The 19,095-nt window shown below is 47.2% G+C and overlaps 1 protein-coding gene and 9 non-coding genes across 10 annotated transcripts in view; 3 read left to right on the top strand and 7 right to left on the bottom strand.

The window, feature by feature from the left end:
• LOC135819449 (glycosyltransferase 1 domain-containing protein 1-like) overlaps positions 1 to 19,095 on the bottom strand; it is a 144,099-nt gene that overhangs the window by 80,904 nt on the left and 44,100 nt on the right. The window lies entirely within an intron of this gene.
• LOC135820320 (U5 spliceosomal RNA) lies at positions 6,761 to 6,880 on the bottom strand. Its single transcript, XR_010554050.1, has one exon. It is a non-coding gene; the product is annotated as a U5 spliceosomal RNA (small nuclear RNA).
• Positions 7,478 to 7,549, top strand: Trnad-guc (transfer RNA aspartic acid (anticodon GUC)). Its single transcript has one exon. It is a non-coding gene; the product is annotated as a tRNA-Asp (tRNA).
• Positions 8,601 to 8,723, bottom strand: LOC135820317 (U5 spliceosomal RNA). Its single transcript, XR_010554047.1, has one exon. It is a non-coding gene; the product is annotated as a U5 spliceosomal RNA (small nuclear RNA).
• On the top strand, positions 9,425 to 9,496 carry Trnad-guc (transfer RNA aspartic acid (anticodon GUC)). The gene has a single exon. It is a non-coding gene; the product is annotated as a tRNA-Asp (tRNA).
• On the bottom strand, positions 10,001 to 10,140 carry LOC135820301 (U4 spliceosomal RNA). Its single transcript, XR_010554031.1, has one exon. It is a non-coding gene; the product is annotated as a U4 spliceosomal RNA (small nuclear RNA).
• On the bottom strand, positions 12,803 to 12,993 carry LOC135820364 (U2 spliceosomal RNA). Its single transcript, XR_010554092.1, has one exon. It is a non-coding gene; the product is annotated as a U2 spliceosomal RNA (small nuclear RNA).
• Trnad-guc (transfer RNA aspartic acid (anticodon GUC)) lies at positions 15,610 to 15,681 on the top strand. Its single transcript has one exon. It is a non-coding gene; the product is annotated as a tRNA-Asp (tRNA).
• Positions 16,237 to 16,399, bottom strand: LOC135820304 (U1 spliceosomal RNA). The gene has a single exon (XR_010554034.1). It is a non-coding gene; the product is annotated as a U1 spliceosomal RNA (small nuclear RNA).
• LOC135820354 (U2 spliceosomal RNA) lies at positions 17,789 to 17,979 on the bottom strand. The gene has a single exon (XR_010554083.1). It is a non-coding gene; the product is annotated as a U2 spliceosomal RNA (small nuclear RNA).

Raw genomic sequence — 19,095 nt, 5'->3', positions numbered from 1 at the left:
CAACAACAGCAGATGCGGGCATGGGCCACGCCAGAGAAATTCTCTGGCGAGCGCAACGCCGACTGGACGTCATGGATTGGCCATTTTCGCCTCGTCGCGAATGCAAACAACTGGACACCGGCAGACCAAAGCAGGTACATTGGGTTGTACCTCACCGGCCACGCACTGTCATACTTCCAAAGTTTGGAAGCCCATACGAGGACAGGCCCATTCGACCAGCTGCTGCAGGCGTTTGAACAGCGATTCGGCGACGCAAACTTCATCCCCACGTTCAGAGCAGAGCTGCAGTCACGCCGGCAAATTCGTGGCGAGTCCCTGTCGGATTTTGCGGAAGTCGTCCGCAGGCTCAGTAGACGGGCGTACCCCACGGTGGCTGGAGCAGTGCAGGATACCCTGGCGCGCGACACCTTTGTAGCCGGCCTTGACAGCAGGGACCTGCGCCTGCATGTTCGTGGCACGGACCCACCAACATTGGATGATGCACTCCGACGGGCTATGCATTTTCAGTGCATCCTGGAGGCAGACCAGCAGCAGCAGGCAGCTAGCCCAGTTGTATGTGCGGTGCAATCTCAGCCCAGTGACCCTACACTCAACGCCCTGCTGTCGAGGATGGCAGCCCTGGAAGACAAGATCTCCAGGCTCACGCTGGAGAGGCCAACTAATCTGCATCGGAGTGGAGATGGTGACACCAAGCGGTGCTATGTGTGCGACAGCACACTGCATTTCGCACCTGACTGTCCGCACCAGAGATACACACCGGCTAACCGTGGTGGTCACCGGGGTCGTGGACGCGGTCGGGGAAACTGAGCGTCGCTGACAACCAGGGTCCGCCGTCAGCAACCTCCCCAATGGACCCATGTACCGGTAAGCAGAGTCAACCGTGTTCGGTGTGTCATGAGGCTGTCTGCTTACCTACTGAGACAACTTGTCAGGCCTGCACAACTACTCCAGCCGAGTGTCCAGACAGCTCGATTGTCCTGCCTCTGTCGTGTCTTGCAACACAGTCCGACAGCACGGTGCAGATCCAAGGCACGGTCGAGGCTGTACCAGCCAACATGCTTGTGGACACCGGCAGTTGCGTAACGTTGTTGAGCACCAGCTTTGCTAAGTCTCTCTCTCATCGTAATGTTCATTTATCTATCTCACCCGTTAATACTGTTCTTAAAGCGGTAAATAATTCTTCTGTTCCTGTGCTCGGGGAAGCTGTCGTATTGTTAGCAACTGGCAAGCTTGCTGTACGCCACAGAGTCATTGTTGCTGACATTATGCCCGATGTGCTAATCGGCATTGACTTCTTGCAATCTCATGGCTGCACAATTGATTTCGGTCGCAACATGCTCGATGCAGGCGGTGTCGATGTACCCCTAGAGCCCACCCATAATGCTAATCCTGTAGTCTGCCGTGTTCATCTTGCTAATTCGGTTACTGTACCAGCATATACACAAGTCATTGTTCAAGCGCAGCTGCGTACCGATGATAATCATTTACCTAGCTCTGCTGGTTTTGTTTCACCTTCAGAGAAGTTTATTTCCAAGTTTAGCACTGCTATGTCACGTGTGGTGGCTACTCCTGACTCTGCTGGCCGTGTTTGGATTCGCCTACAAAATTTTCTTCCTCATTCCACAACTGTCCCGAAGAATTATCAAATTGCTGAATTTGATTCTGATATTTACATTGACGATGATCTCAATGATTCGCCTACGCATGCTGCCTCTGTTGACGAGCATAGCTGTAGCGCAGTACAGGAAGAGAGCTGCTCACCTTCCGAGCCAGACGATCTATTTGACTTACGTCACCTCGATCCGCAAGCGCAGTCTGCTATAGCTACTGTGCTCAACGACAATGCCGATGTCATCTCGCAGGGACAATTCGACCTTGGGAAGACTGATGTAGTAACACACAACATCCAGACTACATCTGATCAACCTAAGAGACAGCCACCCCGCCGAATTCCTCTCAGTCAACGAGCCGAGGTAAAGCAGCACGTTGATCAACTGCTTGATCATGAGATTATATCTCCATCCAGAAGCCCTTGGGCTGCTCCGATAGTTGTCGTACGCAAGCCTGACTCATCTATCCGGCTATGCATCGACTACCGGCAGTTGAACAGTATCACCGAGAAGGATGCCTTTCCCCTTCCTCGTGTTGACGATGCTATCGACGCTATGGCGGGTGCACGCTACTTCTCTACCTTAGATCTCGCAGCTGGCTATTGGCAGGTGGAGATAGATGAAGCTGCCAAAGCTAAGTCGGCGTTTGTGACACCGTTCGGATTATTCGAGTGGAACCGTATGCCGTTCGGCCTGTGTAACGCACCGGCAACTTTCCAACGCCTCATGAACCGGGTCCTTGGTGACCTAGTACCCAATATCTGTCTGGTCTACTTGGACGACATTATCGTGTTCTCATCAACGATTGAGGAACACATGAGTCGTCTGCAAACAATATTCAGTCGTCTTCGTCAAGCTGGCCTCAAGATCAAGCCCAAGAAGTGCTCACTGCTTCAGTCCTCAGTCACGTACCTGGGATTCTTATTCTCAGAGCAAGGTGTGGCACCGGACGCAAGCAAGTTCACGGCTGTTCAAGACTGGTCATCCCCAACATCACTGAAAGAGGTGCGTAGCTTTGTTGGTTTCGCATCGTACTATCGCCGCTTTGTGCCACATTTCTCAGAAATTGTAGAGCCCCTGAACCGTTTGTCCCAGAAGAATGCCACTTTCAACTGGACAGATGAGTGTGAACAGGCATTTGCTGAACTGAAGTCCCGACTAGTCAAGTCACCTGTTCTGACATATCCTGATCCTGCCAAGCGCTTCATCCTGGACACTGATGCGTCAGATCTCGCCATGGGAGCTGTTCTCTCGCAAGTCAATAGTCACGGTGAGGAAGTAGTGATTGCCTATGCCAGCAAAGCATTAACGAGATCCCAACGTAACATGGGCAGTACACGCAAGGAGCTGCTTGCTGTTGTCACATTTACTGCACATTTCCGCCATTACCTACTTGGAAATCAGTTCACATTGCGAACTGATCACAAAGCGCTCATCTGGCTACATTCGTTCCGGGAAGTGGACGGTCTTCTAGCCCGGTGGATTGAGCGTTTGGCCGTCTTCGACTACGTCGTCACACATCGGCCCGGGAAGCAGCATGTCAATGCAGACGCCTTGTCAAGACTCCGCTACCACAGCCCGGCTACCGCAACCTCACCGACGCCAACGCCCGAGCAGAGAGTAGGTGAGCAGAATATTGTTGTCAATCACCTGTCTAGCGCTAGTCCTGATAGTAATCCTGTAACAGTCAATGCTGAAGTGTCGCCACCCAATTGGTGTGAGTCTTTCACTGTTGAAGAGTTGCGCAGAGCTCAATTAGAAGATGCAGATGTGAGTACAATGATCGGCTGGCAGGAGGCATTACTTGACAGGCCCCTGCGTAGTGATTCTGCCATGCACGGTGCGTCTATTGCATTGATACGATTATGGAGCCAGTGGAAGCGTCTTAGACTGATTGATGGAGTGTTGTACCGGGTTTACCACCCCGAGAATAGCGACACACCGTACCTACAATTTGTTGTACCACAGTCTCTGCAATCCCGCATGCTTCAGTCTGTGCATGCTGATGTCTCTGGAAGCCACTTAGGTATTGAGCGAACACAAGACAAGCTTCGCAAGCGGTGTTATTGGCCCTTCATGTCGTCTGCAGTTAGTGATTTTTGCCAAGCATGTGATATTTGTGAGAGCCGCAAAGCACCGCTACCAAAGGCCAAAGCCCCGCTTGTCCAAGACCGCCCATCATTCCCGCTAGAGAAAGTTGCTATTGATATTATGGGCCCACTGCCTACTACGCCTAGCGGTAACAAGTATTTAGTCGTCATTTGTGACTATTTCACTAAGTGGCCAGAAGCGTTTCCTGTACCGAATATTACTGCTGAAACAGTAGCACATGTCCTTGTTGACGGCTTCTTCTGTCGTTATGGTATTCCATACCAGCTGCACTCTGACCGTGGTGCGCAATTTGAGTCGAGGTTATTCCAGCAGATCTGTCAGTTGTTGGATATCAGAAAGTCACGTACAACAGCATACCGGCCCCAGAGTGACGGCTTAGTCGAGAGGATGAATCGCACACTGGAGCAAATGCTGGCTGCTCACGTCGACGACCACCACACCAATTGGGACCGTCATCTGCAACGTTGTCTGCTTGCCTACCGGTCTAGTGTGCACTCCTCGACCAAGGAGACGCCAGCGATGCTCATGTTAGGTCATGAAATCCACCTGCCAGTTGATGTGATGTTTCAGTCACCAGACTCTGAGCGCTCCCATGTGAACACGTATGTTATCAACTTACGACGCAATCTACAACGAGCGTTCTCGCATGCCCGTGATGCTGGAGCAACAGCCCAGCGACGGCAGAAGGCCCACTATGACAAGCACGCTAAACAACCGAAACTCAACGTTGGTGACATGGTTCGGTTGCATTCTCCTGCCGTCAAACCAGGTACGACTTCCAAGTTCCATCGACCTTGGAAAGGCCCGTACACTGTGCTAGAACGTGTTGACGATGTAGTACTTCGGATAGCTGACAAATCCGGCACGACCCAGACTGTTCACGTTGACCGTCTGAAGGCTTGGACTGGCTCTGATCTGCCTGCAAGTGCCAATGAGCTCGTACCGAACTCGCCTCCGACTTCTATTGCCGACTATACGCCTGATGTTGAGTATAATGTGCAACCAGTACCAATCCCGGCTCCAGTGCAGGCGCCACCTGCACCAGTAATTGCTGCTGCGCCGGTGCCGCCACCAGCCGCAGCACTGAATCATGCACCTGTGCCTGTTGTGCACCACTATGATCTGCGGAACCGTGCAAACATTCAGCCGCCAGCAAGGTTTGCTCAGTGAGTGTCTATGACTGTACAGTGTGATTATTGAGAAATTGTACATTCTTAGTTCAGAAATACACATATTTCACACAGTCCTACCTGTTGTTAGGTTAGTATGAATAATGTCGAGCATTTCACTTGCTGTTTCACAGTCCACTTACATAGCATTAGTAGTTTCTAAACTTTCCATTATACCTCACACCGATTAACTACACTTGTACCATACTTGCGCCACACTATTTCACTTTCCAGTATTTAATTTTCTCATGTAGAAAGCTATCACGGATATGCTCTAAGCTTTGTAACTTTCGGTCACTATCGTTCCCTCTGTAACGAGGGGGGAGGTGTAACATGTTGCACATGTTCCGTTTGGCGTAGTAATATTTCCACTCTTGATTGTAGCTATGAATGTGACTCTACTTCATGACATGTATGCATACGTCATTTGTACACACTCACAGGCACACACGCATGCGTATCTTTTCGTTGGCTCGCTCTGTTATGATGCTGGTTTTCCTTTTGCTTCGAGAGAATGTTTTGGACTTGAGAGTTGCAGTTTTGATCTCAACGTCTTGTCATGGTTGGAACTGGTGCCTGGCTGGGGGCTGGGGAGTTTATGCTCCTGTGAATGTAATTGTAACCTCAGGCCAAGGTTACAGATGTACTTAGGGGCCGTCCGTAAATAGAGATATTTATTTAGAAACGAAAACTAGTCATTTAGGGGGGAGGAGGTTGAGCGCCTGTTCGTTTCTCGAAAAATATCGATGCACAGTTTGTACGTGTGGGCATGTCCAGAAAAAAATATCGATAGTATGTACCGTTTGTATGTGTTCGTTTCTGAGGGAGAGGGGAGGGGGGGTTGGGGAGGGGAGGGGTTGGGGAGGGGGAGGGGAGGGGTTGGGGAGGGGTTGGGGAGGGGAGGGGTTGGGGAGGGGAGGGGAGGGGAGGGGTTGGGGAGGGGAGGGGAGGGGTTGGGGAGGGGAGGGGTTGGGGAGGGGAGGGGAGAAATTACTACTGTAAAGCGACACACTTTCGCTGCGTGCAAATTTGGCGTTTTCATAGATTGGGCTGGTTCACGATGAGAAACTTTTGCGATTCTATCTCTTCAGTCGGATCTGGCACTGCCTACAATCAATGTACGGAGAGGTTTGCGGCGATTTATATTCGCGAATGTGTGGTGGTCGCGAAAATAGCGAAATTTAATCTCTCGCGAAAGTTTCTCACTTTTCAGTAGTTTTCGTTTCTAAATAAGTATCGGTAATTACGGATGGCCCCTTACTTCGAAGTACCTGTCAAATAATTTCCACCAGGTACTGACATGTCAATGCTTGGCCAAAACAATTGGCCGATTTTTAGTGCTTGCACGTGGTGGAGTAGGCAACCAACCAATCACTGATGGCACCATGACAACAGAGAGTGCCAACTGGCTGCACTAGATCGCTACTAGACACTATCATTCTCAGGATTATGGCTCTGTAGTTCGTGTAAGAAAAGATCTCATTCCCGCTCTAGGGTCTACTACCGTCCTGCTCAATGAAATCCAGTCGCGTCACTCAAGTTGGTGCCTTGCACCATTTCGCAGCCCAGTGGTCGCAGGTCTAGGGCTGCGCAGCGCCCGGCGCATATTTGAGCGACACGACTGGATTTCATTGAGCAATACTGCACTATCTAGTACGGCTGTGCCCCACGTGTGCACTGTACATAGACAGGCTACAAGTGAAATCGCTCGTGCGACACAGGGGAGCGATTTCATGTTGGAGTCGGACGACCTTCGTCCAGGCAATCCCGCCGGCCTTGCACAGAAGTTGAACTGCACGAACTGACTCATACATTCTGTAGAGCACAAAACAGTCTTTTTTCTCTTTACTTTTGGTAATTTGTTGAGCCCTGCTCATTGAGCAAGGGCTAAAGAAAAATTCATTTGAAGACTCCTTCAATGTCCACCTCCACGGAAATCTTTAGTAAAAGGCGAAAGATTTATTCGTGGTTGAAGGTAAACCAGAGTATGAACTTCTCAAGATTCCAGACAAGCTATTTACTACATGCTGTTCTTTAGGGCCAGTAGTTACGGAATAGGTTTGACACCAGATATCCTACTAGACTCAACACAAGGACTTATCCCTCACGAATGTAAGTCAGCTTTTTAAAATAACCAAGAGTGTCAAACATTGTTGTGGTCAAATCAGTGCCGGTAGCAATACGTTTCCATGGCAACAGCCAACTGCCATTTCAAATTGGGATATCAGCAAGTGCAAACTTGTCTTCGAACAACCTAGCCTCACTCAGGATTGCATGATTAAAATAACATTGAAGAATAGATTCTAGAGCCCAGAGGCAACTGGTCCAAATGACGTCTCATCCAGTTCCGTTTTCCAAGGCTGCTTCAACGGAAGTTGCGTTTTCAAGAAAAACCAAGCCCTTCTTCAGCACAAGGTATTAAATTCAAGTGATATGAAAAAAACTCTACACTCCAGCTGCGGTTAAACCACACATGCACTCGGTAAATGTGTGCATATCCACGCCTTATTGCTATGCATGTGCAAAAGGATATCTTACATCTGCGCAAGGCTATTCTACTGGAGCTGAAGATCCTCAGACAGTCAATCCTCGGTAGTATAGTGGTAAGTATCTCCGCCTGTCACGCGGAAGACCCGGGTTCGATTCCCGGCCGGGGAGGACATTTCTTTTTTTGCTTTTCACTTCTTTCTTTTTACTCAAAGTATAGCAGGGTAAAAGCAAGAGTGCATGACACCCAGAGTGTGTGCATCTCTGATGGATTCCTGTCACGGCAAAACTCCGTGATTACATCATTTTCGGTGATGTGGTGCGTACAAGCAGGTTTCAAGCAGGTCTCTTTCTGCACAACTCCACCTCAGTGGTACGCACTACGCCACTTCCCGCCTCAGATCTGCACCAGATATGACGTAATCACGGAATTCCTTCGTGACAGACACCCATAGTAGAAAAAGCCCCAAGCTGCACCACCTGGGTTTCATGCATTCTTGGTAAAAAAGAGAAAGACACTGGCATGCCGATATGAAGAAAGAGTCTGGGAGACTGGAGAACTTGACTGGGTAGAGCAAGTCCATCTCTGTGATTTCTCAATCTGCCGCCTATTCTCCGAGGTAAAGTACAGCTGTATACAGCGACAATTTCCGTGCTTTGTGTGATCTAGATAAGCACACCTGTGTGTTTTCAATTTGGAATACAGGTCCTCCCTCGTTAGTAGATAATCTCTGGACCACCAAACATATTATCTTATAACGAGACTGATGTTGTAACAGAACTTTCAACTAAAGATACAAGAAGTAGTGGTTCGTACATGTACTTCTATGGGGTACCCTCAATACAACATAAGTTATCGACGCTTAAACTCGTTGTAAGATAATTGAAAATCTCCAACAAAGCTGTTCCTTGGATGCAAAAGATCGTCCATATCTACGAATATATAGAATAAGCTGTGTTGTTTCTTGCTGCTTTATCCAACAGTCGTCGCCAAAAAAGTCCGACCAATACCGATACCATGGAACAGTGGCATGGTATGCGAAGGACTGTAGAGGCGAGATTGCGTTCACCTGTGTGGCGGTGCTTGGCATGGTGGCATGCACTGAACAGCCTGCACTGATTGCAGCTGAGCACTGCACTGTATCATGTGTGTCAACATGGCATTGGCAGTGCCAGGTACACACAACACAGCCACTTTCTCTTTTCATTTGGTAATAAATGAGCCCTGCTCAATGAGCAAGGGCTAAAGAAAAATTCATTTGAAGACTCCTTCAATGTCCACCTCCACGGAAATCTTTAGTAAAAGGCGAAAGATTTATTCGTGGTTGAAGGTAAACCAGAGTGTGAACCTCTCAAGATCCCAGACAAGCCATTTATTACATGCTGCACTTTAGGGCCAGTCGTTACCAAAATAGGTTTGGTGCTGCATATCCTACTAGACTCCACCGCTATCTTACTTGTTTCTCACGAGTCAGACCTTTAAAACACACAAGAACACAACAAACAGATTTCGCCACGCCCTCCCGGCCAAAAACACACGTTTCTATGGAAACGGCCAACTACATATGTACAGTGCTGCTCTGTGACATCTGATCACGCGAGTCAAATTCACGCCATGCACCAGTTGACAGCCCATTGTTCCCAACTCTAGGACTGCACGGCGCCTGGCGCTTACTTGATTCACGATCTACCATACAATGGACTGTATAAGCAGAAATATTCGTCTGGAATTTAATTCGTCTTTTTCGTCCAAGGAGCATTTGGACTAAATTTAATGCCGGACTAATGTCAATTTGTCCAGCTTTTCAATACACTCTTATGATCCACGGACGAAATTTACAACCGGACGAACTCCCTTTCTTTGGAGTTGGACGAAATTATTGACCGACGAAATTTTCTGCCTGTACAGCAGCGGGATTTCCTTCAGCAGCGGTGCACTTGAAAATCATGGATTGAGGACTTTTGCTCAGATTATAGTGCAGAGGAATATCTCACATCTTCGCCAGACTATTATTCTGCTGGAGCTGCAGACCCTCCATCAGTCAATCCTCGGTAGTATAGTGGTAAGTATCTCCGCCTGTCACGCGGAAGACCCGGGTTCGATTCCCGGCCGGGGAGGACATTTCTTTTTTTTGCTTTTCATCTTCTTTTCTTCAAAAATACAGCAGGGCAAACGGGAGAGTAGCTGTTCAATGTTCAACGCCGATCGGCGCGAGTCATAAGGCACGGTTCATGAAGACCAAAAATGTAGCAACGGACATCTTGCCATTCTAATAACAGCGGATCGACTTCGAACATTGCAACAGCTACTTCATGTTGTGTCGCACGAATCGTACCAGATTTTTACAGCTCGTCGCAGCTGTTACATCCCGTACCATCACACCCCGTCGGATGTAAACAAGGCTTGATATCAGAGAGATTGAGAAGCAGAAAACCTTTCTTTACTCTCTCAAGCAGAGCCGTAGGGGATTTCCCCCGGCATAAAGGGTTCCATGTGCATCTGGGTACAAATTCCGTACATCTGGATCATTCAGCCTGTTTCCATGGTACTACAGCTGTCCACACAAAAAACATTTTCTGTGGGCTCTTTGATATCTCTCTTTTGATTCATTTGAAATTTGGCTCACGGATGAGCCTTCAAAAATTGCAAAGCCGACTATGTTTCAAGTCGTCAATGCGGGATATTGGGAAAAGTTTTCAACTAGCAATAACCACGCCTCGGTTGGACCTCATTGGCTATGGTACTACCACTGCGCAAAGCTGATTTCCAAACCATCGTCTTCAAATGAATATACCTAAACAGAACACAGTGCCACTCATCGCAAAAGTCTTTTCAAAATCATTTCAAATGCTCCCATCAACCTACATATTCCCATTTTTACCAATAAAGAATGCAATGTCAAGGCACTCCTCGGTTGTACCACAGCTGTGGCAATTACCGCAGAATATTGCCATGGCAACTGTCTGTTATCACCGTACAGCCACGATGTGTGATGATCATCACAGATAAACTCGACCATCATCCCGGACAAACTCCTCAACTCACCCCTCATAATCACCTTTGTGCACAAGTCTTGCATATCAGTCAGCATCTGAATGCATTCGGTCAACAACACCTGTGACAGTTTTCGTTATTCGCTTTAGTTTTCTCATCAGTGTTTGGCCCAAGTCACGAGTAAGTAGACACATAGACCATGATAACAAGTAGGGCTGAAACGATTATACCAATTAGTACTCCGTTATCGATCGATAATTCCTTCACAATCCTTCACAATCAACTAATCGTTACGCTAACTAATCGTCCAGATCTAGACATTTCCCTTTCATCCTCAACACATCTTTCGACCTTGCACTATTTCTATGGTAACCACCACCTCACAATATGAAATTTGTGCACGCATGGCACTATCCACTTCCTTCAAATCCCCACGTAACTACAAGACCCAGCATAAGCCAGCCCTACCGCACACAGCTCAACTGGCCATCAGCCTCTCCTCCGTCGAACAAGCACGTTCTCTGTTCAATTCATTGACGATACATGTATGACAGTGAACCTTCAGTTAAGAACGTTAACATCACTACTTTATACCTCAGGCGAGACCAAAAAAATAGAGATTCCCGGGCCCTCCCGCACCAAACTCGAGCCAAAGCTATTTTTTTATTTTTTTTAAACAGTTCATAAAAATATGTAACTCGGATGGTGAGCCAATTTAATTATTGTGAAAAAGAAGAAGGACAAAATGTTACGAGTTATGACTAACTCTTCCCCTCTTCCCCTCTTGGACCTTTCCGAACCTGAGCCTTCCAAGTTGGAAGGTTGTTGGTTTGCGCCTTGGAGAAGTGTTGGAGCTAGGTGTCAGGTCGCCGAATGTCTCAGTACTCCTTGTCAGTTTTGTGCCATTTTGTCGCACTCGCTGACTGTATAAGATCTGGTTACGTTGGTGGACAGTTAGTCATAACTCGTAACATTTTGTCCTTCTTCTTTTTCACAATAGTTCATAAAATGTACTGTACTGATCGTGTGAGTAGATCTGTGACGTGGAGTCACACAAACCCGAGCTTGTACGACTCCCTGATGTATAGATCAGGGCCATCATTGGCCGACGTATAGAAAAATTGAACGGGTAAGGGGTCGTCCACATTTATCGAACTTTTTTCACGAAACGAAATAATTTCGTTATGGGGTGGGAGGGGGTTGACCAATTTCGTTTCAGAAAAGTTCGATACATGTACATGGCCATAGGAGCAGTTACACACTTGCGGGTTTTGTTGTATATGCATGTATATGTCAACAATTTTTACGTTCTGAGGGGGAGGGAGGGAGGGGTTGGGTCTAAACTAAAATAATTCGTTTGGTGAAAAAAGTTCGATATTTGCGGACGGCCCCTAAACCGCGTACCTGTTGTCTGTAAAAAAATTGAATAAAAATTACCGGAAAATGCTGCAAAAAAGTTCAACATGGCATGCACATATATACTAGTAGCAAGAGTACATAACCCCCCAGAGTGTGCAACGCCTGATCCAGCTCTGTGTAGGGTCTTGGTCGAGCGGAATCGGATCTTTGCGTCATAATACCGTACACATCTGAGGGGAACCCGGGGAGTCGCGGGTACTCTTGGATCAAAAACAATGGTGCCCTGCCTCGAGACCGGCCTTGCGCTGGTGTGAAGTGTACGCATGACATCAGAAGATCCGATTCCGCTCGACCAAGACCCTACACAGAGCTGGATCAGGCGTTGCACACTCTGGGGGGTTATGTACTCTTGCTAGTAGTCATGTACATACATGGGGAAAAAATATAAAATAAAATTCGCCCGCCTGCACCAATTTCACATGGGTCCTGCCCGGGAATCTATTTTATTTTGGTCTCGCCTCAGGAACACTTTATGCAAGGCAAAATGACTGTGACAGAATAGGCTGGGTCTTGAAAAACGTTATGTCCCATGTTAGGAGAAAGATAAGCTACAACCAGGATGTGTACAAAAACATTTAAAATTTTGGTTGAAAAGTAGTGTACGAGATACATGGCCCACTGAATTATCTTAGTACGGAGGATTAGCAAGACGAAATTCGCGTTCGCGTTCGCAAACATTTTTCAGTTCGCGAACTGCATTGCGAACTTTCGCATTTTTCGTTCGGAAAAGTAGTCGGAACACGAGTCGCGGATTCGTGTCAGGGCAGTCATAAATTTACCACGCTGTACTGCCTGTACACAATGTACGTCGTGTCAACGTTATGCATGTGCGAATTCTGTTTGCTAATCGTTCTCATAACGCGAATTCCGTCACTGAGTTCGACTTTCCTTGGAGAGCGAACGCGAACGCAAATTTCGTCTTGCTAATCCTGCGTAGTGAGAGTAGACTCCACCAGCAAGTAATAAAACTTCTTCAACTTCTTTCCTTAATTTGATTATAATCCCTGGAAGGGAAATGGACCACACCTGGAAGAACTGCAATACCAGAGTGATCCGTGGAGAGGGTGAAGCAAGCTTCGAGCCGCTCTCCAAAGAGCAAAAATACATTTGATCGAATGTTGACATATAGTCAACATATCAGCGATCAAACTGATAAGAACAGATACTACACTTGATCTTAGCCAAAAGGCCGAGAAGCGATAACTTTCACCTCCCACACTCTTTTCCTTTCTACAAATTCAAACTACAGTGTCTCTACTACCTCTTCCACACAAACACACAACATACTAACCCAGAACACACACAGAAACAACCACACAACACTCACAGACACTGAATCAAGAAAGATGAAACCATATCTTCGTTGGAACGGCGTCGACTGGTCGCTAGGGCAACACAGTGCACAACATGGCCGAACTAACACACACATACCAACACTAAATACCCTAGCTACAACCGGCAGTATTCAGCCGACAGGGAAAACGCATCACACAGACATAATGAAGCGTAGAAATGAGAAGGTCAATGGAGAGTGTCGTCAAGAGCAACCAGGAGAGACACAACCAGTGGATTTTCCATGGAAGATCAACAGGGCGGACACAAGGGGCATAATCTTCTCCACTACGTTGCACTAACATTTAGAGTACAAAATTCGTCAAGATCGGCCCGAAAAATCACCTGGTGTGATCGGAGTTGTAGTACAAAGTTCCGACAAATCTGTGGTGATTTACTTGTCGTATGATATCGGCCAAGTATTGACTGGTCAAAACTTGGCTGAAAAGTCGGCAGATTTTAGTGCTGGCACGTGATGGAGCAGGCACCCAACCAATCACTGACAGCTTTTCACCATGACTGAAAAGAGCGATGGTGCAGATTATGAACTGGCTGTACTGGATCGCTACAAGACACATGCCTTTTCAGAATTTTTGCTCCGTGCCTCATGTACAAAAAAATCTCAGTTCCGCTCTAATGTGTCCTACCGTAAAGTTTCGCGAGAGCGCCCCGTTTCGCGAGAGCGCCCCGTTTCGCGAGAGCGCCCTGTTTCCCGAGAGCGCCCCGTTTCGCGAGAGCGCCCCGTTCCGCGAGAGCGCCCCGTTTTGCGAGAGAGCCCCACCTTGATTTTACAGCCAGGGAAGGAAAAGTTTTGGTAGAGTGCAACAAAGTCTGTACAGTGTGAGAACTTTAGTGTACTAAGGTCACGGTTGGCATGATTTGCGCGGAGCTCAAAGGTAAACTGAGGACGGAGTGACCGAACAGGGTGCGATATGTGTACAACATTACAAGGTATATCTCGTATGACCTTCAAACAGGACACCACCTCCACAGCACGACCACGAAAGGACGAGTTGGTGGGGTGCACCCGCGATACTTTACGGTACATGTACTGTCTAGCACGGCTGTGTAACACGTGTGCAGTTGCGCTCGGTGAAATCCGACCAACAGAGTGCATTTTTGGCGGCCTCAACTTTAACGGCCATTGACGTCCTGGAAGTGGTACAAATGCAGCTGGACGTACTCATGTACAAATGCAGTCAAGTAATCGGTACTCTTTCAGGACACCAGTTTTGCACTTTGGGCCACATTTCACAGAGCGCAACTGCACTTGGTGAACGTGTGTCCAGGCTTTTGTTGCTATGTACCGTAAAAGCCTGTATTAACGCCCACTACCCGTATACACACCCTGGTGCCCAGTGTCAACACTCGTTGTCCCGTTTTCTAGCCCACCTCGGCAGCTGGACGTACTCATGTACACATACAGTGATGTAATCGGAACTCTTCCAGGACACTAGTTTAAAGTAGTTTTGCATTTTGGGCCACATTTCACACAGCGCAACTGCACTTGGTGAGCGTGTGTGTCCAGGCTTTCGTTGCTATGTACCGTAAAAGCCTGTATTAACGCCCAGCCAGTATCATGCCCACTACCCGTATACACACCCTGGTGCCCAGTGACTGTGTCAACCCTCTTTGTCCCGTTTTCTAGCCCACCTCCGCGTGAACGCCCATGGGCGAAAGCACATGTCCAGGACACAGTGTAGTGCATGCACAGCTCCATGTGTATGTACGGTACTGTAGTAGAACCTAGCGCACAGTGCACTGTGCTAACCTGATTTGTACTTGCAATAGTAGGGCATAATGAAGTTGAAAACACCACTGCAGCTGTACTACTGGTTGATAAATATGGTGTTAAAATCGCACTTGGCAATATGGCGGTAAATACACGCCTGCCCACACGCCGTATTTATCAACCATAAGCACAGCTGCAGCGGTGTCCTCAACTTCATTCTCCCGAGTCAAGCTCCGCATGAAGACATCCAAGAAGAAGATTGCTTGATGAGTCCAGCGGGGACGAAACGTACGTCGCAATCGAGCTATGTCGTAGCTGTGTGGTTTTCTATGTGTTATTCGCTACTTGATGTACCAGCCTGCTATGTCGGATACCGCCAACCATGCATCGACTAGGTGCCAGGCGCGAACTGATGGTGGTGGTGAGAAGGAGAGCTCTGTGCCAGAACGTTGCAGCCTAGAGAGCGTGTGTGGGCAGGTGTGTATTTACCGCCATATTGCCAGGTGTGTTTTTACCACCATATTTATCAACCAGTAGTACGGTATGATGTGAAAATCAGTCTGATTTCACTGATCCGAAATAACGCCCAGAGCTCACATTAGCGCCCAGGCCCAAATTGATGCCAATGTTCTAGACCTTCACTAACGTTTCCGCCCAGGACCTTATTACGGTCTTTTACATGGTATTTGCAGGAGAAGATATTGTATTCAAGCAATGCTATTCTACGGGAGCTGCACAACCTCTGGCAGTCAATCCTCGGTAGTATAGTGGTAAGTATCTCCGCCTGTCACGCGGAAGACCCGGGTTCGATTCCCGGCCGGGGAGGACATTTCTTTTTTGGCTTCTCTTTCCTTTTTTCTCAAAACACAAACCAGGGTAATCAGGAGTCTGGCAGGATACGAAGAAAGACTATGAACAAAACTGGAAGGAGCAGCTGTGGTTTTCCTGTCATCCAACAGCATGTGTGACTTCTTATAGGCGTATCGTGCCATCTCAGCTGAGAGAAGACCATGTACCAAAGGAAAACTATCTCACTAGAGAGGTTGCGCACAATGAAAATTCGTAGCGCCGTAACGAATATTTTTAACGAAAAAAGCTAACGAGTATTTGTAAACCGTGAGGTTGCGTACAACGTGTGAACGTTTTCGTAGTGGGTCGACGCGGCGGCCGCGCTGGTGCGAAGAGCCAAGCCAGGGAGTTGTAAAATATCAGTATTTTAGTACTCCAGGTAACGAAAAATATTTTCGTAGATCTGCTCTGTTTCGGTCGCGTTTGGACGGATCTTCGGAGCAACTTTCATTACTCGAACCCGGCCTCTCGAAATGTAACGAATTTTCGTTGTGCGGAACCACTCTATTTTTTCTTTTCATTTATTTTATGCAGGGGCTGCGCGAACGCAAACCCCCACTACCATAAATTGTGCACCCGAGTTTCCCACGTTTGGGGAAATCGCAAGCCTCAGCCCCAACGGAGTGCAATGGAGGGGCCTCATCCTGAGGGAGCCGCCTTAGTGATCACGGCGTCCCCTGTGCCAGGTAAGTATGACTTTACACTGCTTTCCTACTAAACCTAAGAACTGCAACCCACTACAGTGTCCATCATCATAACACCACTCTCGGATTCCCGCTCTCCTCTTCTGAATATCACAACATAGTGAAACTAGCCAGAAACAGCCGCCGTATTAGTCAATACCACGCCCAGAATCAGACATTTCCCCTTCATCCTCAACACAGCTTTCGACCGTACACTATCTCTATGGTAACAAACACCCCACACTATGAAATGTGTGAGTGCATGACACTATCCACTTCCTTCATATACCCACAGTAAATACAAGACCCAGCGTAAGCCAGCCCAACTGCACACAGCACAACTAGCCATCAGCCTCTCCTCCATTGAGCAAGCGTGTTCTCTGTTTTAAGAACGTATATCCAGTAGTGGTGAAACGAATGTCAAAACCTACTAGTCGAATATTCTTCAGCTTAACGAACGAATGAACGAATATTCTTTTGGTGACACAGATGACATCACATGCCCTCCTCTCAGTCATTTGATGGATATTGTCAATACTTATTTATTATTAGGTATGACAAACGGTAGTGCCACGTAAAATGTACTGCCACATAAGGGTACTTCGAAGTTCATACCTGTTATGTGCAACATTGACAGTCCAGTATGGACATACATGTGCATGCATGCAGTACAAAGTCACAGGCAGGCTGTACCTACTGCACTGTACCGTGTTCGGCGTGCATGTATGTACATGCACTGCATTCGAAGTGACGTAACGAATACTTGAATGTGACGTAACGAATATTCGAATGTGACAAACCGAACGAATGTTCGAATATTCGAATATTCGTTTCACCACTAATATCCAGGGGACGTTGAAATCACAAATTTACACCTCAGGAACACGTTATGCAATGTCAAATGACGGTGAAAGAATAGGCTGGGTCTCTAAAATCTTTATGCCCGATGTTGGGAGAAAGATATGCTACATCCAGGATATGTAGAAGAGATTTTGTTGAAATATTAAAAAAAATATTTTGATTGAAAGGCAGTGTACGAGATACGGAGCTGCAACAAATCATCTTAGTAGACATGGTTAGCATTTTCCCTTTCACGCTAAATCCAACGGTACTCGTACCCAGCACCCAACATATCGTCGGTTTGGTATCGTTTCGACGATACAAAGTTCTGTTTAGTGGGAGAACGAAATGGTAAGATTCCAACTAGGGGTACATCACAAGTCGATCGGTGTGTCAGAAATCGAAATGCTAATCATGTCTTGAAAAACACAAAAAAACGATGCACGCCGACGATCGGAGCTAGCGTGAACGGTAAAATGCTAACCGTGTCCATTGAGGAGACTCCAGAGAGCAAGATAAACTCTTAAACTTTTTCCTTAATTTGATTATAATCCCCAGGAGGGAATTGGACCACACCTGGAAGAACTGCAATACCAGGGTGATCCGTGGAGAGGGTGAAGCAAGCTTCGAGCCGCTCTCCAACGAGCAAAAATACATTTGATCGAATGTTGACATATAGTCAACATATCAGCGATCAAACTGATAAGAACAGATACTACACTTGATCTTAGCCAAAAGGCCGAGAAGCGATAACTTTCACCTCCCACGCTCTTTTCCTTTCTACAAATTCAAACTATAGTGTCCCTACTACCTCTTCCACACAAACACACAACATACTGACCCAGAACACACACAGAAACAACCACACAACACCCATAGGCACTGAAACAAGAAAGTTGAAATGATATCTCCACTGGAACGGCGTCGACTGGTTGCTAGGGCGACACAGTACACATCATGGTGAACTAACACACCCATATCAACACTAAATACCCCAGCTACAATCTGCAGCATTCAGCTGACAACGACAAGACAACACACGCACATAAAGCAGGACCAAACTGAGGAGAAGGTCAATAGAGAGGTTTGTCAACAGCAACCAGGAGAGACAAAGAGTGGATTTTCGTGGAAGATCAAGAGGACGGACACAAGGGGTACAATCTTCTCCACTACATTGTACTAACATGTAGAGTACACAAATTTGTCAAGATTGGCACGCAAATCACCTGGTGTGATCGGAGTTGTGGTACGTGGTTCTGACAAATCTGCAGTGATTTATTGAATTCGTACATATACATTTCTGCCAAGTATCGATGGTCCATAATTGGCCGATTTTTAGTGCTTGCACGTAGTGGAGCAGACACCCAACCAATCACTTACAGCTGCCCACCATGACAGGAGAGAGCATCGTTACTAGACGCCATACTTTTCAAGATTTTGACTCTGCAGCTCGTATAAAAAAAAGGTCTCGTTTCCGCTCTAGCATCTAATACGATCTACTTTGAAGTAGCATGGCTGTGTACCACATGTGTATGCGTTCATAGATGCTATCGACAGGCTACAAGCAAAATCGTCCCGACACGCTCAGGCTGCGTTTACACGACAACGATTGAAAACGATTTGTGTTTACACGACAACGAAATACGACCTAAACGGAACGAAATCGTTGCGTTTACTACTATCGTTTACACGACAACGCCCGAAAACGATACCTAAACGGAACGAAATGGAAACGCACTTCAAAGTGTTTTGAAACGTTTTCAAAACGTTTTCGTTCTCGTGTAAACGGTGAAAACAGTGAAAACGATTGGAAACGGAGCGCGGTCATGGAAACCATTCCGCGCGGGACTATATTTCGCGGGAAATA

This window comes from Sycon ciliatum, chromosome 6, assembly GCF_964019385.1.
Source record: "Sycon ciliatum chromosome 6, ocSycCili1.1, whole genome shotgun sequence".
In the NCBI taxonomy this organism is placed as follows: Eukaryota; Metazoa; Porifera; class Calcarea; order Leucosolenida; family Sycettidae; genus Sycon; species Sycon ciliatum.
This window is presented reverse-complemented; position numbering and strand designations above follow the sequence as displayed.